Raw genomic sequence first — 22969 nt, 5'->3', positions numbered from 1 at the left:
CTGTCCCTGCCGCGGCCCGCTCGGCGGCGGCCCTGCGGCTCCCGCGGCAGCAGCGGCGGCCCCGGGCGCGATCCAGCCCAGGTAGTCGCGCCGCTAGCTCGGGGCGCTGCGACCCCGTGCCCCTCCGTGTCGTGGGCCCCGCGGGGACAGCGGCTGGTGGGCGCTCCCTGCTGCTACCGCTGCTGCTCAACAAGGAGGTAAGAGCCACTGGGTCCGGGAGATCGCGTCGGGCTCGCCATCCCTGCGGGGAGATGCACGCAGAGGGGACCACGGAGGGCGCGGGGAGTTAAGCGCGGGCGGCTAGAGCCTGCACTGAGGGCGGCGCGGCCGGGGGCTTCCGCCTGCCGCCTGCGTGGGTGCCCTGGCTGCAGCCGCTCTGCGGGACCTGGGGCGTGCAGCGGGGGACGCGCCTTGAGGCGCCCACCTGCCCGGGGCAGACCTCCTTAGGGGAGACAGCAGGCCCCCAAGGCCCTTGGGGGAAAAGGACTGACCAGAGGAGGCTTTGGTGGCGCGAACTGGAGGCGAGCTGCCGGGGATGGCAGTTGGGCGCTCGGACCGCGGAGGAGGCTGGTGGGGTCGCGCCGCGGGTGTGGGTTGGGCTGGGGTCCCCAGGACCCGGGCGCGCAGGGCGGACTCCGCCACCGGCCAGTGGGGAGGAAGAAGGGAGGTTGGCACCAGGCCCAGAAGAGGAGGGATGCGGCGGCCGGACGCTCCGGGCTGGGGGACCAGGGGAGCCCGAGGGAACCCCCACCCTTTGGGGCCGGCCGCGGGCCGGCGATCCCACCCGCGCGCTCCGCGAGGCTGCCCGGCCGGAGAGGCTGCGGGGAGCGCGGAGCCCACACCCGCTCACACACTCCCCGAGAGCATGCTCAGTGCGGCCCTGGGAACTTCCTGCCGAGTAGCTAGCCGCCCCGGCCCCCTCCGGGCCCCCTCCGGTCGGCCAAGTGCTAAGTTGGGGGAGACCGAGCGCGTGGGTGGGGGGCGCGGCGCCCGCCTGTAGCCCTTTGGTGCCCCTGGCCCCTGCCTAGCCTTTGCTTAGCTCCCGACGCTACTCGCGCCGACCGCCCCCGCGGCTGGGAACGGGGGTGTGGATGTCATCCCTCTCTCCCCGAGCCCAGGTCCGAGGCTGGGAGGCCACAGGCCTGGTGGCGCGGTCGCTAGCCTGGTGGACCCGCTCTTTATGCACTCGCCGAGCGCGCGGACCCCGCGCGGGAGCAGACTGGGTGGAAGGGGGTGTGTGAGCCGGGGACGCTCGCGCACACACTTGCTGTCACACACAAAGCCGTGGTTTCGTAGCTACAGCGCGGAAGAGGGAAGAGGTGGCGCTTGCATTGTCCAGCCGCGTTCAGAGCGCCAGCGGGCTGCTCTGCGGGAACCTGGCGATGCTTAAGGGTTTTGGATGTCGGGGTCGAGGTCTAGGTCCTGGTTCTGACCGCCTAGCCAGGCGCAAAGGGGGGGGGCACAGTTGTTAGTACCCGGCTGTGGCCGCCTGGTTAGGGAAGGTTGGGCATTTATGGAGCTGTGAAGTTGGGGAGGGGAAGGCTGAGGTTTGTACGGGGTTCGGTGGGACAGCGCGGTGCACCTGGAAACACGCTCAGATCGAGTATTAGCAGCAGGATCTCATTCTCAAGAGAGGCAAGTGGGAAGCTGCTGTCCCTGCCTGTGTTCATTCTCGGGACCTGAGCGACTTGGTTGGATTTTACCCCGAGAGCACCCCCTCCCCACCCACCACCATATTGGCTACTGTCTGACCCAAATCGTGATCCTTGACGCAGGATCAGACCTGCCTTGTTTTTGTTTCAAGAAATCCAAAAGCAGTTTTTTACGATGGGCAAGTCCATCACAGATCTGTCTTAATAAATGAATTTTCACCACCACCACTTCCTTCTTTCCTACAAATTCTCTTTGCTGTTTTTGTTCAAGGCTGAGATAAGCATCCTTAACTTTGTTTGGCACCTTTAGGATGAGAGTGAATTTACATTTTCTAGAGACCTTTTTAATTTTCTCCAGTTACCAACTCGATGTAGGCAGAGTGAAGTGGAGAGGTCCTAAAGAACGTGGTGATAGAGAAGGGCCAAGAGGGTGACCTTTCTGCCCCTTTTATGGACAGAGGAGAAGGGAGCGCCTCTGCTGTGGCACAGCCGGGTGCCAGGACTTATGGTTTAGGCTTTTCCTTTGGTTTCCACCTTTGTTCCAGCTTGCCTGGGTTTGGGACACTTGTGACTGGAGTCACTAGGAGAAAGGAGTCTGCAGTGGCTCTCCAGGGTTTGTGCCTACAGGAGCAGCTGGCGGCTGGTGTTATGGCAAGCTGAGATGGCACGAGACTGAGGACTCTGCCCAGATCTGCCGGCAGCATCTGGGCGCCCCAGCCATGCTGCAGAGCCGCTCAGGGGCTTCCTGACCCCAGCAGGGTGCATTTCAAGCGCTTTGTGTTCTGAGTGTGAATGTGGCACACATGTGTATTTACACATATGTATGTATGTGTGCGTGTTTGTAAAGAAGTATGTGCCTATCCAGTGTTCTTCAGTAGCATCTGGGAGCTGGAAGGGACCTCACCTCAGGAGAGCACAGGAATTCAAATTTTCTTTCTTCCCATTCAGGTTCTCAGTTTAAAAATAAGCCAACCTTCTGCCCAGCTGGTCCGCAGAAGCATTGAAATGTGAGTCCCCCTGTGACTCTGGCCCAGGGGGAGGCCTTGGCTCCTCCCCTGAGAAGTGTGGCTCCTCAGGGTCCTTTGTAGGCGTCCCTCACTTAACACCACCTTTCCAAATCCTCCATGTGGCTTGGGATCTAAGTCACTTCAGAGTCACCCTCAGATAGATTCTGGCAGGGGACAAATCAGTGCACACCCTGCAGAGATGTCCAGAAAACTGCACAGAGCGGTTGGCATAAGACTTGGGAAGTTCATGTCCTTTCTCATGCTTGTGGTCATCTAGGTAGGTAGTTGCTCCTGCCCCTTCCCAACAGGTGTAAAAAGTAGTGGGGACTCATTTTACTCCCCCGCTCTTGTGTCTCTTGGCCTTCTGGGTCGAGAAAGGTAGGGTGGGGGGTGGCCTTCTTTGTTGATTCTATTATACTAAATGTCAGGGAAGCATATACTGCCAGGAGCCTCGTCCTGGGGAGTTTGTTGTGGTCAGTGTCAAAGTTTGAGAAAGGCGCCTTGTGTCAGGTGAACTGTTCACTGATAGTTTTGGCTGAAGAAAGATGTATGTGTTCCAGAATCCAGGTACTGTAAAAAAAAAAAAAAAAAAAGGAAATAAGTTTATGTTCGGGGGAGGATGCCATGTGGATGACGGTTGAGAGATTTGGGTCCCCAATAAATCTGGTACTTGTCAGTGCAAGTGTTACTAGGCCACCTTTAAAGTTCTCAAGTACTTTGAAGTATTGAGTCACTCCTAATCAGAAGATGGTGGTACTTTTTAATTTGTTTGAAATTGAGTAAAGATCTTCCCAAGGCTTGTTAAAGTTCCTTTTTTTCTTTTTTAGTGTTTTAAATTTATTTTTGAGAGAGAGAGAGAGAGAGAGACAGAGAGACAGAGAGACAGAGAGACAGAGCATGAGTGGGGGTAGGGCAGAGAGACAAGGGAGACACAGAATCCAAAGCAGGCTCCAGGCCCTGAGATGTCAGCACAAAACCCAACACGGGACTTGAACTCAGGAACTATGAGATCATGACCTGAGCCAAAGTCGCACGCTTAATCGACTGAGCCACCCAGGCACCTCTTGAAGTTTCTAATCTAAGGATTGTCCCTATGTTATCTTGCATCTTGTGTCAACAGCGAAAGTCTGAGCAGGTCGTGACCTCTCTGCCAGCTGTAGGTGTGTTTGTTGAGTGTTCATCCGGCAGCCGCCATGAGCTGTGCCCTGTACCCGTGCTGAGTATAAAGACGTCCTTCTTCAAAATTCCCTTCTCGCTTTTAATTTATCTGACCTTCTCTTTCAGTGTGTTAATGCAAACTAATAGCTCTTGGAAGGTCGCCAAGTTGGGTCCCAGGAGCCTTAGTACTTTTTAACCATGTTTTCTCTGCTGGAAGCGAGGGGACTTGAGCTGTGTTTGCCCACTTGGGCTGTATTATTTATTTATTTGTTCTTTCACTGCTTAAATTCATGTTTCCTTGACTTTGTCGCATCTGGAAAGCTGTATGTGTACAGGAGAGAGGTTGAAAAACTACTTTATTTCTTCAAAATCCCAGAACTCTCTTGTCTGAACACGTAGCTTTCTGGGAAGAGAACGGGAGCCTTTCTGTCAAGGCTGTTTGTCCGGCCTGAAAAATGTGGACAGGCCATGGTGATAAGCTTTCGTGGTTGGGTTAGGTGGGGTTTTCCCTGTAAATCGCCCCCGCCCTCCAACTGCTTGGGTTAAAACCCTCTGGACCTTGGCCCTGGCTGGGGTAGTTACAGAGGATGGCTAGCAGTATTTCTCCACCCTGTTGGCAATACATTTAGGAGTCTAAGTACTTTATTACTTGTAAGAGTTAAATGCTGGTGTTTGCATTTGATTCACTTTTTACCCCTCGAATAGAATAACAGCCTCACTTTTGCATCCCTCTGTGGTTTTTGTGGCTGGCCCCGGAGGGAATGTGTGCCACCCACCCACTCCTGTCTAAGCCGCACTCCTTAGTGGTGTCATTCTGAGCACAGACGGCCTCTAAGCCCTGCCATGCTGGTAAGATGCTTTTCATAAGGGTCCTACACAGGGCATTCTTCCACTGTAATAGCTTTGGATCTCTTTCGTGTCTCAGTCCACGCATGGGAGTGTGTTGTGTTGGTGATCATCACAGATAGGCTGTGTCTTCATGGAGAAATGTCAAGAAGAGGTGGCCAAGAAAATAGAGATGGGATGAAAAAAATTACCTTATGTAATTGACATGGTTGCAAACGTTTCTTTTTTATTTCCTTCACTCTTCCTGCAGCAGTAAGGTGGGTACTGTTGTTATTCTCATCTTCTATATTGGGTGACTGAGGCCTTTGCAAGGTTGCAAAACCTGCTCGAGGTCACGTATAGCTAGCAAGTGGCTGGGCCAGGATTCAAACCTGGGTGGTCTAGGTCCAGAGTCCATATTAGCTGCACTGTGCGTAGTTAAGGCTAGCAAACTCACGCTGTTCCAGCCAGCACTGTCTTTCCAACTAAGAGGAGCCTTAGACACTCAGAGGTTGGAAAGCAGCCCAGGAAGATCCCTCCTGATTCCTTCTCTTTCTAGCTGAGGGTGTAGAGGTGCGGAGGGAGAACGTCTCATCAGCTGGTGGGCAGTAGTGACAAAGTGTCACAATGGGTTTCACTTCTGACCCTGGGTGCCACCGGAACAGTTGATAACAACCGGTAACAGATGTGTACCTGCTTTGTCTTTAGGAATGATTCAGGAAGCAAATATGACGGTCACTTGACACCTGCATCTCCTACTCCTAGAACCCCCTGCGCTTGTGAGACCACATCCAGCTTCACCGTGGAATCTGGTGGGGAGCAGGTGGTGTGTCCACATCTTTTCACCATCCCCATGCGGGAGAATCTGAGCAACTTACGTTATGCCTTTAAGTGAGGTATTCCCTTCTAGGTGTTAAGTTTGATATCTTAAGAATACAGCCTGGAATGGATTTTACATTTCACTCTTAAATTCTCTCTCTCCTTTTCTGTGTGTGTGTGTGTGTGTGTGTGTGTGTCTTTCTGTTTCTGTCTCTGTCTCTCTGTCTGTGTGTGTCTCAGGGCTCCTGGCCCCACTCAGCACTGATTTCCATTCTATAAGAGCATGGGGTAAGCAAGGGGTGAGCTGGCAGAGGCCTCAAGGGCTTCTAATAAAGGGTCCATGAGGCCATTCCCACAGTGTCTGTGGAATCCTGGAAGGATTGCTGAGGCCCTGAAACATCTTCCTCAGACCATTGGAATCACCATACTTGGTAGAATCTTCCAGTTGGACGCAACAGCAAGCACCATTTCCTTTCATTGTATTCCTTGCATGTGACCAGCATTGCCTCGGGCATACCAGGGCTCCTGCCTGTTCCAGATTCTGATTTTCTGGTTAATAAATAGTCCCCAGCTGCTCAAGGAGTTTAAAGTCTAGGCCTGGTCAGGGCCCACACAGAAGAGTTCAGTTCAGTTAGGAGGCAGTATGCAAATGAAGGACACATTGATTCAAAGCCCATGTGACCAGTTCTTCCGTGGAGAAGTAAGAAGGGATTGAATGAACTCCAAAGTTCTGTTCAGTCCTAACGTTGTATAATCCTATACATATGGCAAAGGAGGTGTGGAATAAAGAAAGAAAATTCCCTTACCGATAAAAAAAGATTGACGAAAACTCAAGATGTTTTTGCTTTTGCTGTCTGACTCCCTGGCGTGGACAGTTGAAATGCTTACCTAGGAAGAACGAACCCTCTATTATCACTGTTCTTTGGGGAGGTTTGTTTTTGTATATTTAGAAATAAAGAGCTTCAGTCCTTGCTTCTCAGCCTAGAAATAACCTAGTTCCCCTAGTGAAGCTGTTTTTTCCTTTGGGAAGTTGAGATTCAAAGAGCAGAAGATGACCAGGCTCCCGGAGTTCTGTGGTTGCTTGGCACAGTGACCTGGGGGAGCCGGCCCCAAGTCTGCGTCCTTCCCTTCATTACGGCCTCCCCGCGAGACAACTATGGTAAAAGAACAGGGAGTTTGATATCAATCTCCTTGTAGCTCCCCTTCTTTTTTTTTCCCCCAAACCATCTGTTATTTTCATTTCCGATTTTTTATTTACTAGTACTCATGCCAGGCAGTTTTCCACATGGCCGACTCTTTCTCTTCTGCATCTTGTTTAGGAGAGTTCCATCTCGGCCTCGTGCGAAGTAGCATCTTTCTGTGTGCCTTGGGTACATTTCTTGGTATGTCTTTTGTATTTCTCACCCCCTCTCTTGTAATTTTTGAGAGCCACCAGGGTAAGGAGCAGAACTAAGTGGGGATGTGGAGGGGAAGGGCCTCCAAAGGGGACATTATGTGAGTGGTCTTTCACTAGCCATTATTTACGACATACAGATGTCAGTCTCTTAGGTGAATGTTACCATTTTTCTTCTATAGTTTCACCACTCATTTTTTTTTTTCTTATTTGCTCTTCTGAGGTCCAATAAGCTTCAGAAAGAGAAAGTTTTTTCCTAGGTTGGCTAAAAAAACCCAATGCATCTAGCCCCCAGGACTTCTCAGAAGGGAGTATCGAGCTTTAGAAAGCACCTTCCCACAGGGCCTGTGCCCATAGCGGGTCCCATAATCAGCTGGGCAGCCTGGCAGCCTGGGTAAGCTCCCACTGCGACAGGTGGGTCTCCGCAGTTAGCTGGCTGTCTCCACACAGGTCACTTCAACGTTCTGTGACTCTGGGTCCTCATGTGTCAGACGAGGCCTCTCTTAGCTTCTCCTATGTCTGTGGATGTAGCATGCCTTCTTGGCTGGGCTCAGCCTGCTTATCTAACTCTTCTTTCCTTAATCTGTCCTTAATATTCTAAGTGTTTTCCTAGTTTTGAGGGCCTGTTTCATTGTGCTTGTTTACAGTTCTGTTGTTTAAATCAATCTGTGGACTTTTTGTGGACACTTTTCCCTCCCTTATTGAGAGCACAATTCTTGGGCTCGTGACACCCAACAAACTGGTACTCCTTGTGAAATTGTGTGTGTGTGTGTGTGTGTGTGTGTGTGTGTGTGTTTATGTCCATACACTGCTAGCGCTTTTTGCCTCACAGTTCTATTATCTACAAAAAGGTGTAGGAGTAGTCAGATTGGAGCTGCAGATCTGGAGTAGCCCTCAGTTAAAAGAAGTCTCCCTAAGGTTGGTGGGAAGGATTTTGTTAATACTGTCTTTCAGAGCTGCAGTTAGGCCGTCTTTGGAGATTATTTGGATGATTTTATTGCACTCTCCTATAGATGCCAATAAAGTGTTTTCCATGATAATGAGTTGTTTATTTTATCATAGTGCCTTTTCTCTAATTGCCCCTATAACCAGAATCAGCTTTTCATTTTTGATGCTGTGCCTGGTTAGAGTTCTCGGAGTTCCGGTGTCTTCCTCCTACTCCAGCGGCCTCGAGAGAGACTTTCCTGTTTCCTTATTGTCAGGCTTTCGTATAAAGATGATAGGATTACTCAGTCCTTCTGTACACAACCACAAATATAGTGGCTTTAATGCCACATAGATTTATTGTTTTATAACTCTGTAGGCCAGAGAGGCAACACAGGCCCCTTTAGCTAAGATCAAGTGTCTACTCCTTCTGGAAACTCCAGGGAAGAATCCGCCTCCTTGCCTCTGTCAGCTTCTAGAGGCCGCCCATGTTGATAGGCCTGTGCCCCCTTCCTCCAACCTCAGAACCAGTGAGGCCGAGCTGAGTTCTTGTCATCAGCCTGGCTCGCTGCCCACAGCTGGGAAGGGTTCTCTGCTATTAAGGATCTGTGTGATTAGATTGGGCCCACCCGGATAATCCCAGATAATCTCATCTCAAGGTCCTTAATGTAATCCTGTGTGTCCTGTAAGGTAGTCTGTTCACAGGTTCCAGGGATTAGGACGTGAACGTGAACATCTCTGGGGCCATTTTTCTGCTTCCCGCAGTGCTGGAAACTCTTTGTAAAGAATTTTTTTTTTTTTTTTTTACTCTTTATGTAGAACTCCTCCTTTCTACGGAGGAGCTTTGCTGTCATAGGACATTTAGGCAAATTCTCCTCATCTTTTTGAATATATTAAAATCAACTGTTTGCAAAACACCGTATTTGGGATTTGAGCCCTGCTCTGGTTGGACATTGAGCTGTAACATGTATGTGTCCAGCCTTGTGTAATTATCCCCAGTCCAGTTACTGCAGCGAGGACACTGAGGCGCAGAGGAAGCTTGCCCAGGGTCCCAAAGCCAGTGTGGTGGACCCAGAAAGCAAAAGGGGATCTCACTGATGGTGAAGCTTGTGTTCTTTTCACTCTGCCCTTCTGCCTCAGAAGTGATAATGGAAAAACAAAATGAGAAATGGTAATAGGGAAATGTAAAATAATGTCATATTTCTCTGCTTCTGACAACGTGGTAACAGACTATAAATATTGCGTGTGGGAGATTAATTGCACTAATGGCCCCAGTTAATGGCCTGCCTGTATCTACACTTTTTGCCTTGTAACTCTGTAGTCCCCTTTTCTTTCCTCCCCCACTACTGGGATTGGCCATGTGATGCTTTGGCTAGTGGGATGTTAGCAAATATCCTGTAAAGGAGCCTGTAAAAGAGCCTGCATGTTTCTGATTGCCTTTTACACAGCTGGGCTTGCTGTCTTACATCTCTGCCACCACATTGCCTACATGCCCAGGCTAGCCTAATGGAGAGTCCTGAGAGACACATGGGGATGAGCCAAGCTGTGTTGGATGAGGCCATCCTAGACCAGCCAGCCTCCAGCTGAACGGTTCAGTGCTTAGAGTTTCCTGAGCACGCCTTGGCAAGAGCAGTTGAATCTGTCCTAGATCACCAGAACCACGCAGCTGACCTGTAGAGCTGTACAAATAATCAATGATTGTTGTTTCAAGCCACTGAGTTGCGGGGAGCTTTGTTACACAGCAACTGCTAACTGTTGCACCCCTCATCTTAGATGTTTGAATAGCATAAGAAGTATTTTTAATGTCCATTTGAAGATCATTTTGGACTACTCATAATTAATTAATATTTTTATTTTTTATTATTTTTAATGTTTATGTTTGACACACCCAAACACACAGACACACACACAGACACACAGACACACACACACACACACACACACACACACACAGAGACACACACACACACACACAGAGCCAGTGGGGGAGGGGCAGAGGGAAAGGGAGACACAGAATTTGAAGCAGGCTCCAGGATCTGAGCTGTCAGGAACTTGCCCATTGTATCTACCCTTTCTCTTCTTTCTTTCCTCCTTCACTCCCTCCCTCTTCCTCTACTTCTATTTCACTCTCTTTCAGTCTCTTTCTTTCTCTTTTTTAAAAACCTGAACGTCCTTTAAATTCTTAGCAGTTTGAGTCCGAGACAGACTTGCTTTTCCTCTTCACAGTATTTGCTGTTTCTAGTACGGTGGCTTTGACTCCAACCTACAGTAAGAAATATGTATTAACTCTTAATTCACATATACATGTATATAACAGTAAGAAGAGTTTCAAGAAATAGTACCTACCTCTCTGCCTGTGGTGTCCTTAGATGTTTTGTATTCCAGGGGGGCCTGGTCTCTTGATTTCGGCTCAGGGTATGATATCACAATTTATGGGTTTGAGCCCCGTATCTGGCCGTGCACTCGCTTGATAGCACAGAGCCTGCTTGGGATTCTCTCTTCCCCTCTCTCTCTGCCCCTCCTACAATCTCTCCATCTCTCAAAATAAATGAATAAACTTAAAAAAAATGGTTTCTATGCTATTATATTCATTTACTTAAAAAATGCTGGTCAGGTGTCAACACTATGGCCTGCTGCTTATTTTGTAAGTAAAGTTCTATAAGAACCCAGCTCCTCCTATTTGTTCATGTATTTTTTGTGGCCGCCTTCAAGCTCCAGTGGCAAAGTTGAGGAATTGTGACAGAGATCATCTGGCCTGCAAAGCCTAAAGTATTTACTACCTGGCTCTTGAGGAAAACGTTTTATGACCCTTGCACTGAATTGATTTCGTAACTCATCAGTTAGTTGCAAACCTCCATTTAGAAGACACTGTTCAGGTGATCTTTAGCTCTCCTGATATTCCTCTGCAAGTTACACTAAACAAATCTGGCACATGTGAAAACTACCCTTTTTCCTGGGTCGGACTGACTCTCTCTTCTAGTAATGTAGATTCAACATTTAAGATTTTGTGATTTAATATTATATTCAGCTGGGTTATATAGGAAACTTTTTAAGCATTTCTAAAATGTTTCATTTTAAGTAATGTTATTCACCCCCCCTTTTCTAATTTAAATGAGGCTTTCTTGTGGAAACTAGCTCGAATTAAAATGGGCACAAATTCCATTCAAGTGTTAGTTATTTATTCATTAGATTGCAGCAGAGCTTCTTTTTTTGTAGTATAATGGAGTCCATTAGGGGAAGAGGTAGAGCAACAATGATCTTGGCTTCTTTCACCACACCTTTCTGGCAACTGGTCCTTACTGGCGCATTTCTGAATTAGGGTGCTCTTATTCCTGAGCATAATACAATTAAAACACATTAAATCATGGACTTTTGGTGTTGGAAACACTTTGGGAAAAAAAAGTGTCTTTTTTTCATTCAGACCCCATTGGGCCCTTTAAGGTCAAATTTTTCTCACACTTCAATTTTCCAGCTCTGTCAAGGAAGGACAACAAGGTTATTTATGTTGTAGGGCTAATGCGATTGATGAGCAGGTGCTGAGGAAGAAAAGGTTTCAGAATGATCTGGATATATCTTTCTAGAATCCGAAATGCCAAGTGAAGAATGGTCGCTGTCTCACTTATTTATTGGCAGAAAGAAAGAAATCAAAACAAATGAGCTTCAACTATAGCATGGGGGGTTTACCTAAAATCTGAGAAATGTCTGCCAAATGAGGTACTTCTTTGACATTAGAATAGATTCTCCTGAGTATTTAAAAATTTTTTTTCTTTAATGTTTACTTTTGAGAGAAACACAAAAAGAGCACGGGTTGGGGGTAGGGGGGTGGTAGAAGGAGACACAGAATCTGAGAGGCAGGCTCCAGGCTCTGAACTGTCAGCTGTCAGCACAGAGCCCAACGTGGGGCTCAAACTCATGAACTGTGAGATCATGACCTGAGTTGAAGTCAGATGCTTAACTGACTCTTCTCCTGATTATTTTTGATCTTAGCTGCCTCCCTTAGTTCAGATGGGTTGTTCGAAGGGTGTTATTAGTAAGGACCTTCTGGCAACAGAAACCTGATGGAGCTCGCTTCAACAAAAGTGAAGACCCATTAGGGCTCCAGGAGCAGAGGGCCACAGTCCATCCCCCTGGCTCTTAATTCTCCGCCTGCCTTGTGGGCTGTTTTATTATTATTATTTTTTTGTCCCAAGGACAGGACTCTTGGTAACAGCATTAGCTACTGGGGAAGCCACCCAGCAGGACTAATCTTTCTCTTGTAACACAAAGTCCAGTTTCCTGGGCAGTATCTCGTCAGTGGCGCAGCTTGACATCACCCCGAAGCGGCCAGAACTAGAAATTGCATTGTGGATTTGGGCTGGCTCCTGGGAGTCTTTTGGGGGCTTTTTAGAAATGTGGAGGGGGGGCAGTTTTGGTTGTTAAGGATTGAGGAGTGCTACTAGCATTCATCAGTGGGGACCCCGAATGCTGACTGTCTCTGATGGGGAGGACAGTTTTGTACTCCAAAATATGTCCCATGTCTCACTCTGAGATGGTCGTGGACATTGAAATCTGTTTACCAGAGGAGTAGCGAATGAAAGCAGGTTATCCCATGAGTTTCATAGGAACTACTGTAGGCCACTCTGTCAGAAACCTATCTTACCAGAAAACAAAGCACATTTTGTATGTTATACTTAGCATGGGCTTTCTCAGCTGAAGAAGGATTGTGCTTTGTTTTGTTGGGAAATTTACCAAGAGGTGTTTTCCATTTTGGAAAAACACACCACCCGTGGCATCACCATGTCACCGTGGCAGTCCACAGTCGTAGCTGATTTTACATTAACACACAAGCATCTAATGACCCCATTTTGCCTTCTAGATTTGTCTTGCCCAACTAATTGTGTATGGCAATACACGTTAGGTTTGTTATCAGTTATTTTCCTTTTATTTTCATTTATGTACCTTTTAGGCAACAAGTATATATGTTTGAAATTGTGTTTAGGAGGGTTATCTAAGAATTAGATTTCAGATAGTAAAGGGATATTAGAAGTTGGCTGTAAGCTGCAGACTTGAGTGCTGGTAGCGTTTCGAACACAGCACTAGGAGAAGTGATTGGTAAAGTAATTTTTTCCTCTAGCCTAAATATTCAACTGAATTAAATACTCCTAACACTAACCATTTATAAAAAAAAATTGTGTCTCCTGCATTTTGTGCAGCCAGAAGGAATAGAGATGTTGGCCCCATACCGCTCCTTTCGGTGGATGGTGGCCTCTCCATGGTGCAGCCCCCCCCACTGCCCCGCTGGGCCTGGACTCCCTCGCGGGTTCCCTCCTCATCCTCCCCTGTGGAAGAGCCAGAGGAGTAGCGAATGAGAGCAGGTTATCCCATGAGTTTCATAGGAACTACTGTAGGCCACTCCGTCAGGTTTCCAGCTCAAACTGAGAACTTGCATAGGAGACGACTTACACCTTGATTTTCACTAACCTCTAACCAGAAACCTAATTAGCTTTTGAATATTGGCTGTAAATCACAGTAATATTGGTATTGTCTGTGACTTTGTCACTGGCAGAAATCCAGTATTTTCATATCACATTATTGATATAGATGTCTGATAGACATCTGAAAATATCAACTCATTATGACTTTAAAACTATGGTTCTTATACCTGCTGCTAGATAGGGTTATTTAATGCATTCATAAAGGAGCATATGTGTTATTATATCACAATTGAGAAAAATATTTTGGTAAATGTATTTAAATATAATTGGCTTCCTCTGTAATCCTGTGTATTTCATTTCATGCATTTAAAAAATCCCGAGAAGGGGTCTGGAGACTTGCCCAGTCTACCAAGGGGATTGGTGGCGCAGAAATCCCAGTGTAGAGTGGTAGAATGCTCTGGATGGGGCCATCGCTATCCCATCTCTTCTGTTTCTTGGGAGTTGCCCTCCTCCTAACGTGGCTTTTCCCCAAGACTGCCAGGCCTGGGTGTGGAAGGGATGTGGGTTTATCTCCAATTGGCTTATTTTCTTCTTAGACCCTATCTGGTCAGACGACCGAGCTTGATTCACCCTTGGCTCATTCATTTATCAGACATGAGGAGGCAAGTTTGTCAGAACATTCCTCTGGCAAGGCTGTATTGATCAGTACAAGGTACGTGATGCATTTAAAGCCAGAACATACTGGTTATCTGAATCCTAAACAGAAGTGTGATTTCTGGTTCAGTTTTTCAAGTAGAGAGAAACCACAGACATTCCGCAAGAAAATTCCCTATATACATACCAACTTCTGTCTTCCTCTTTGTCTGCTTCAGAGTTATGTAATCACGACACAGCTCTAAGAGACACCCCTTGCCTAAGAAATATGTTGCACAAATGACTTTCAGGGGTGTTCTGTTACCATATGGCTTGTGGGGGAGGGGCATTTCCTAGAAGTTAGGGTTTGGGGTCGATGTAGAAACTCCATGGCCCTCTCATTGCTCCCACCTGGTGAGTCCAGCCATAGAGGGTGCTGTGCCACAGCCGGAACAGGGTTTCTGGGAGTGGCCTCAACATTTTTCTGTTTCTGGAAACTTCTACATAGGAAATGACTTTGCCATGGAAGAGCCTACTGCACTGTTCTTTGCTGTCCTCCAGACACGGAGTCATTGTGCTGCCATGTGCATCTTTTTCCTCTCACAGTATCTAAGTCTATATTTAGAGCATGAAAATGCTGAACATTTCCTTTCTGATGTTTTAGAAGTTGAGCATGGGGAGGGATCTTCATGCATGCGACATTAATATCCTGGACGAGTGTATTACATAGTAGTGGGAATAACATTTTTTATTCTTTGTTTCAAAAAATAGGCTGAAGATTAGAACTGAGTAGTTTCAAATTCTTAACCTTCTTCTTTCCTGTGGGTTTAGTTACTGCTCAGCTTTCTCACTGAGTAAAAGCCACTGCCTTATGGAAGTAGGAGCAGCCCCATCAACTGATCGTGTTACTTCAGTCGGGTCAGATTGAAGAGAACATATATGCGTGTAACAAGCTTACTGGTGAAGTGACAGCACCTCCCTCCCTCTCTGTCTCTTTGTAAAAGGGACCAGTAAAATTCTATTGATCCTGAGCTACTGACTGTCATAGATTTGATATGCAAGATTGGGGATACCACTTGGCCTAATGGTTTTTAAATTTTTGATAAGTATTTTTATACAAAGCCCGTGTATTATTTTTTATTTTAATTTAATATACTTAACATATAGTGTTCTGTTAGCTTCAGGTATGTAATATGGTGATCAGTAGTTCCACATCTTACTCAGTGCTCAGCATGACGTGTGTGTTCTTATTACTTATGCGGATTACACCCATCCCCCACCCACCTCCCCTCTGGTAACCATCAGTTCGTTCTCTGTAGTTAAGATTCTGTCTTTTGGTTTGTCTCTTGTTTGGTTTGTTTCTTAAATTCCACATATGAATGAATTAAATATGTTATTTGTCTTTGACTTACTTCGCTTGGCATATACCCTCTAAATCCATCATTTGGCCTGTTTTTTTTTTACTTTATATTATCTTTTAATGTTTATTTTTGAGAGAGAGAGAGAGTGAGCGAGCATGAGCAGGGGAGGGGCAGAGAGAGAGAGGGAGACACAGAATCTCAGGTGGGCTCCAGGCTCCAAGCCGACAGCAGAGAGCCTGACGCGGGGCTCGAACCTGTGAACTGTGAGATCATGCCCTGAGCTGACGTTAGATGCTTAACCGACTGAGCCACCCAGGCGCCCGCTGGCCTGATTTTTAAAGTAGGTACATCAGATCCTTTTGTCAAAGAAACTGCCCTGTCATTGGATACATAAGGCCAGGGTTCTTTTGGGGAAAAGTTTGGGAAAGCAGGAAATTCACCAACTTCATTGGCTGAGGGGAGGTGATTTTTTTTGCTTCTTTTGAAGGCTCTCTTCCCTCTCCCCTTTATTTTGAGCCCCATTCACCTGGTCTGGTGTAGGATGAATTTTGATCTTAATCTTGTCTCTGTGGAAAGAGTAAAAACTGCACAGAAGATCAGGAGGACAGGAGCTTAAATTTCCGTGAGTGATTCTTCTCCTGGTCAGGTGGATGGCTGTCACCTGTGCAGCAGCTGGATTCAGCTAGATCCCGTTACCGTTTCATAGACCTTATCACGATGAAAAGTGGAAAATCCACGTGCCGTCTTCAAACACTCAGTCAGAAGGCGAGGATGCCTCTGAAAGTGGACCTCTTGAGCTGGTGTTCAGGGGGAATCCCGGGCACACCTGGGAGCCAGGCCTGGGGCGCCTTGTCTGATTCCATGCTGATGACGGCCCCGTAAATTAGACTTCCGTGTTTTCATTGAGCAAATGTGAAACCGAGGTTTGGAGAGAAGTTAAGTGTCTCGTCTGCAGTGACTCACGTGGTCGTCAGATGCCCGTATAATTTTATCATCCAAATCTGAACACTTTTGAGAGTAAAAGGGGATGCCAGTAAGGAGTATGCTGGGATTCTAGGCATTCATGGTAGTTATGGCCCCCTTGCTAATAAAGTGCACATGGGGAGCTTAATTCAGGGCTCTGGTTCCGAGGCCTGGCTATTCTCCGTGAGATGTTTAGATCAGGTTGCCTCATCTACAGATGAAGAGCCTTCTGAGGAGGACTTCTACGCCAGGTGTAGAGCCAAAGAGAAATGCCTCTGAGGCTGGGTACATGTTTCCTTTGGCGTGGGAAATGTCTCTTAGGGATGTTCTTTCATATAAAAATGTAGAAAGGGTTTTGTTGGGAAGTCAGATGGTTTTTCTCTTCCTCAAAAGTGGTTTTCCATTTTTTGTTAGAAAGGTGTCTGCCAATGTTCACAGCAGCACTGTCAACAATAGCCAAATCATGGAAACTGATGAATGGATCAACTGATGAATGGATTAGGAAGATGTGGTTTATATATACAATGGAATACTACACGGCAATGAGAAAGAATGAAATCTGGCCATTTGTAGCAACATAGATGGAACTCGAGGGTGTCATGCTAAGTGAAATAAGTCAGGCAGAGATGGACAGACACCATATGCTTTCACTCATAAGTGGAATAGGAAAAACCTAACAGAGGGCCATGGGGGAGGGGAAGTGGAAAAAATAGTTGGGGAGAGGGAGGGAGGCAAACCATGAGAGACTCTTAAACAGTGAGAACAAACTGAGGGTTGATGGGGGTGGGGAGAGGGGTAAAGGGGTGACGGGCATAGAGGAGGGCACATGTTGGGATGAGCACTGGGTGTTATACGGAAACAAACCTGATAATAAATTATAAAAGAAAAGAAAAATAAACATTAAAAAATTTATAAAAACAACCTTGTCAGACAACCCAGAAATGCTTCTTATTCCCCATCTTCTTCTCTCCCCACAAAAATAAACATGATCCTGACTTTTGAAGTAAAAAAAAAAATAAAGAAAGAAAGAAAAAAAAGAAAAGCGAAGAAAAGAAGGGGTCTGCTTTAGCATTTACAAGAAAGATAGAGACTCATAAACTCCCATATCCAGGCCCACATCTTCACAGCCAGCAGCTCTGACGGTACACAGCGATGTCGTAGATTCCTCAATAGTAAGGTGTGTCGGTGAAATTTACTGCCCATTTTTAGCATTCTGTCCAGGACTGTTATTATCAAGGCAGATTTGTGTGGGATAATCATCACGGTGGGATGTTCAAGTGAAATCCCAGCACTTGAATATATAGCACGGCCAGTATTGGACTGGCCTGTGATGAGTGTCCAGGTCGCATCCCGGCTGGTGATGAGCCTCTGTGCCTCCACGAGCCTCAGACATACACATGTGAACACACTCAGCAGAGGTGCAGACACGAAGATAAATGAAGCTCAAGGTACTTAAAACTGATATTACAGCCCAACCATGAAAAGTGATAAAGAACATCACCTAGCTCTCCAAGACTTATTTGTTCCCTGTGTCATGTTCTTTTGCTGCCTTCTTGGTCCATTGAGGTGTGAAAGCAAAAGTTTCCTAACAGCAGTTCTCTAAACACCAGGCCCCTAAAAATGTCCTGTTGGATTGCCATTCATCACCAAGTCAGCGGTGCCAAAGAATGACATGCCATTCACAGGCGCTGCTGGAAACCTAGACCGGCCGGAGGATGGGTACGTGGTATGTGTTTGGTTGGAAATGTGGGATTTGACTTGTAGTTGAGCAGTGTTAACTTGGCCTTCCTTCTACACCCATGTGCCTTGGGGCTCTTCCTTCTGAACCTTGGAACAGCCCTAAAAGACAATCCCTGAGTGAACAAAATGAAACCTTCTGGTGATGAAGCCTTCCCCCGCCAGGAGTGAGCAGTGGGCCAGGAGACGGATATTGGGTGGGGGAGGGGCTCAGGGATTTGCACCTGCTCCTATGATTTGTGTAAGCCGCTCCCCGAAGAATACAAGGATCTCTGGTTGTTGTCTTTAGAACATCCAGACTGTAAGAACTACAGCCACAAGGCAGAAAAAGAAAACAGGGTTGGAGGACACCCATGAGAAGGGGCAGCAGGGGATAAACGAAGTGGCCTAGGTGGCCGTCAGCAGCCTTTCTGCTGTGGGACATGACAGACCGTGGAAGATGGAGAACAGCTGTGCGGGCTTGGGTAACTAGGGTCTTCTGGGACCGGAGGAGGAACTGGCTGCTGGGAAGTCCCAGGTCTGGCGTCTCATGCTTTCCCTGCCCCTAACTAGCTCTGTGAGCCCCTGTCCCTTCTGCAAAAGTGCGCTAGTTGGGGCAGATGTTCTCCAGCGTGACTTCCACATCTTCTATACTGAGTCACCAAGCTGTCTTTGTAGGGCTCAACAAACATTTGCTGAGTACTTAGAGGTCAGGCATAGGGACAAAGGTGAGTGCAACATCACCCTGCGTCCAGGGTGGGGGTCTCTTGTAAACACTCCCATTGTTCCCATCAGAATAAGAACAGCTAAGTCTTATCAGTGTTTATTCTGTGCCAGGAAGTTATGGATACTTCCTGTTGATTTGTGTCTGTTAGCTCTTTTAATCCTCCCAACAACCCTGTGAGGTAGATACAATTATCCCAGTTTTAGAGAAACAGACACAGAGAAGTGAAGTAACTGGGCCAAGTTTTACAGTTAACATGTGGTGGAGCCAGGATTTGAACCCCGGGAGCCTGGCTTTAGAGCCCACACTGTGTAGCTCTTGGCGGTGTGTTTGTGTGTGTGTGTGTGTGTGTGTGTGTGTGTGTGTGTGGAGGGGGGGCATCACACCTTGTTGTCACCATTGCTGACTGTTAGCTGCTTGAGGGCAGCAACCATGCCCACCTTGTTAACTTGTATTCCTAGCGCCTGGCAAAGTATAGGCTCTGAAGCGATTTTGTTGAATGGGTGGGTGGATGGGTGGGTGGGTGGATCGGTGAGATCCATAGGGCCCTCGGGGAGCTTGTAGTCTCAAGAGAAGACAGATCCATAAACCCCTAATGGTGGGCGCTGTCAGGCAAAAGGGTGCTTAGTCTAACCTGGGGCATCAGGGAAAACTTCCTTGCGGGTGATGCCTCAGCTGAGCCTTGAACAATGTGCTGCAGGATTTGGGGGCCTCAGGACGGAAAGGCATGCCAGGCAGAGAGGTTGTGTGGGATAACTCCGGCTTTGCCTCAGCCGCCAGCTGTTCTTGGGACACCTGTAGAGGGCAAGGCCAGGGGCTGTTGGAGATGGGGCCTTCCCTAGGAAGGCCATCGGGCTTGCTCCGGGGAGTTGTGCAGAGCTCCTGAAAGGGTTTCAGCAAGGGAGTGACATGGGCAGCTCTGATTTTTCAGATGGGGTGTTCTGGTTACACTGTGACCGGTGGAAGGAACGGGAACGAGATGGGGGCAGGGAAGAGGCTCTTATAGTGGTCCCAGCAAGGGATCGTGGGAACTTGAAGTGGAGGTGGGGGTAAGGAAGAAGGCTAGAGGAGTAAGAGGGGAGGGTGGCCCTTCTCTTTGGACATGGTGAATTCAGGCATCCTAGGTATTCCCACAGCAAAGCTGGGTTGAGCCTGGGAGGCTAAGGACTGGGGTCAGTGTGGGTTTAGGTATCGCCCATATCAGGTGTAGACAAAGCCAAGAGAGTGTATGACATCACTGTGCAAACAGCGTCACCCTGGGAGAGCCAATCCCTGGAGGCTAAGCCAAAAGGAAACCCTGCAGGAATAGCCAGAGAGGCCTGGTGCTGCCGGCGCAGAACGTGGGTTTTATGAATCTGATAATCCTCACGGTAGTGATAACATTTAGCCCTTCCGGTGTGACTGGCGTGTTTATGAGCACTTTGGGTACTTTGACTTATTTTTCATAGAGCCCTATGAGGTCAGTGTTCTGATCCCCATTGTACAGCGGAGGAAAGCGAGGCACAGAGAGGTTTAAGTCACAGTTACCAAAGGCCACATGCATTACTTGACCAAAGAGCCCTGGTGAGCTGAAGCCTCCTAAGTTTTTACCGTGGAAATCTCTGAAGACCTTTGCAAATTCTGCCGAATGAATCAGAGGCGGGGAAGGAGGGTGTTGGAGCAGTCTTGAGGGCAGGAGGACTTAGGGTCAAGGTGTTTTCTAAAGATGGAAGAGCTGATTCTAGAGGAGATTTTGAAGATGGAGGCAGGAGCTGGTCTGGGGTCTCAGGACCACCGCGTCAGGTGACGGATCATTATAGTCAGGAGGAGGGAAGAAGCCTGGGGACCTGGGGAGAAAGAGGAAGGGGGGCGGGGAAGGGAGAAAAGTCTGGGAGGGAAAGGAGTAAGAAGGGGGAAGGCTGGCGGTGAGAAATCTGGAGGAGCAGGGCTGTGGGCAGCCAGGAAATATCCAGAATAGGTAAATTCCCCTAGACAGATGGAAGGCAGGTTAGTGGCTTCCAGGAGTTGGGACGAAGAGAAAAATGGGGAGTGACTGCTTAATGGGTCTGGGGTTTCTTTTTGAGGTGATTAAAATGTTTTGGAACTAGACAGAGGTGGAGGTTGCACAATGTAGTGAATGTAATAAGCACCACCGACTTGTGCATTTTAAGGATTAATTCAATGATCAGTGATTTTGGTCTCAATTAAAAAAAAAATTGGAAGGGAGAGAGGTGGGAAGGAAGCAAAGCCGGTCACATCCAACGACCAGATTTTTCTGGCCCTTGCCTGTTCCATGCTATGTAACGGCTTTATTTTCATCCCCTCCCAACAACTGACAGAATGTTAGCGCTGTGAGATCACTTCCTCTCTCTCTTATGGGAACAGCGCGGGAACAGCACCGACTCACAGAGGGTGCTCAGTACATGTTGGAATGAATGAAGGAATGGTTGAGTGGATGGATGAAGTAGGTCAAGCAGGCTTCTGGAAACAGACCTGGGGAAGGGGGTGCCGGTTTGGAATCGTTGGCGGAGGGTAAAGGGAAATTGGAGCGCCCTGAGGACAAGAAAAAGCCCTAGTTTCTGATGTGAGAGAGCTGTTCATGTGCTTCCTGTGTATTCATCTGCTTTTTCCAGGGCTGGTGAGCTGCCTGAGTAGGGAGAGAAGGCAGACTCTTCTGCGAGGTCAGGTTTGTTGGGGATTTTGCTGGATGATGGCAGTGGTAAGAGAAGGACTTGGGGAAAGAGACAGCTGTGGTAATAAATGGCTCCGGGATGCAGGGCGATCTGGGAGGGACCTGCTCTGAGCCATAGAAAATGGAAACAGGACATTAAGCATGGGGACAGGCCATCAGTGTTAGAGGTGGAGCCCAAGATAAGATGTCAGTGATGTGGCTCAGGTGGAATGAAGGTAAAGGTCACTGGGCTCCAGGCGGCCACTGCGTTGCAAGCCCAGGCCAGTAATTTCCAGAATATGGTGCTCAAGATAACCCTTGGGGTATGGGGAAAACATGTGAAAAGTTTACCTTACTTTTTTTTTTCTCATTAAAATCAAGGGCCTATATGTTATTAACATATCCATGTTTATTATTTTAAAATGAATAAACATATCCTAGAGGTGCCTGCTCACTTCTTGCGAGTGGGATAGGTGACCAAAGTCGGAGTAAAGACTGCTCGTGTGGTTAGTGGGACAGGTCCTTGGAAGGCCATGTCTGGGGGTGAAGTCATGTGGAAGAGCAGGTCACACGGCTTGCTGAAACAGAAGTTCTGTGTCTCCTGGGTCTCTGTCACCATTTCCTGGTTGACCAAGTAAGGGTGGGCATACAACTTCCCTGGAGTGAATGGCTCTTTGCACACCCCTTAATGTGCTACAGACCACCTTTTGTAAGTGACCACAAACTATGTGTTTAATATTCCTTGTAGAACTTGAATTCCCACCAACTGCAATACTTTCTAGAATTCATTTTCACCCCGAACCCTGTTTTGGGAGGATTGGGTCTTTCGTTTTTGGTTTTTCTTTTTAAATTGGACCCTTTTTCCCTTTCTCTTCTGACTTTCTGGATATTCACTGATATGCTCCCCTTTCCCCAAGAAATTATGACTTCAGGAAGTTTTTTTTTTGCTTCTTTGTTTTTTTGGAACCTGGGATACCTTTTTCCTTGATGTTGAAACTTAAGCTGAGACTAACTCACAAGATCAGAAGAGTCAGGGATTGGGGGGGCAGGGCATAGAGGGGCAGACTGGGCCTGAGCCAAGGTGACCTGGCTTCTAATTCACACTCTGCTGTTCTGTGCTTCTGGGCAAGATGCTTAACCTCTCTGACATCTGTTTCATCTTAAAACTGGAGAGGCGATTATTTGATAGGTTTTGGGAAAAATTGAAGGAGTTAATGATACATGTGAAAGTCCTATAAATTCGCTAGGACTCAATAATGCTAGTTTTTTCTCCTTGATACTCCCCACCCTACCTCCAGTTTCCTCTTCTGCTCACGTCTTATGGATTTCTACCCTGATGGAAGAGACGGATAAGAAAGAACAAAGGGCACATTTCTGAGACTTCCTCTGGGGCTGGACTAAAGGTGTCCATGATGTTGGTGAGCCCATGTTTTCCATGTGATCTCTGGTTTGCTTCTTGCCCCAGCCTTTGTGCTGTTTTAAGGGCAATTTGGGGCGTCATCCCAAGTTCTTTTATGGTGCTTAATGTGGAAACAACTCGTTAATTATGAACCTGTCCACTCATTGTTAAATGCATTCATGAGGAACTGATTTCATAGGGAGCAGAAGACAAAATAATGCTACCCCCTACCCACAAGGCCATTTCAGATATTAAAGGAAATGAGTTCTGAGAACATTTCAAATCAACATGTTTGAGTCAGGATATTTCACAAGCCCTCCTGTAGTTTTGG

At 47.4% G+C, this 22969-nt stretch overlaps 1 protein-coding gene across 1 annotated transcript in view; it reads left to right on the top strand.

Annotated features, from left to right (window-relative positions):
- Positions 1–6: 6 nt before the first annotated feature.
- Positions 7–22969, top strand: part of MGAT5 (alpha-1,6-mannosylglycoprotein 6-beta-N-acetylglucosaminyltransferase) — a 336674-nt gene continuing 313711 nt past the window's right edge. Inside the window, exon 1 of the mRNA XM_029934680.1 lies at positions 7–197. The gene's annotated coding sequence lies outside the window, so the exon portion shown is untranslated. The remainder of the gene's footprint in view (positions 198–22969) is intronic.

Source organism: Suricata suricatta, chromosome 3 (genome assembly GCF_006229205.1).
Source record: "Suricata suricatta isolate VVHF042 chromosome 3, meerkat_22Aug2017_6uvM2_HiC, whole genome shotgun sequence".
Lineage (NCBI taxonomy): Eukaryota > Metazoa > Chordata > Mammalia > Carnivora > Herpestidae > Suricata > Suricata suricatta.
This window is presented reverse-complemented; position numbering and strand designations above follow the sequence as displayed.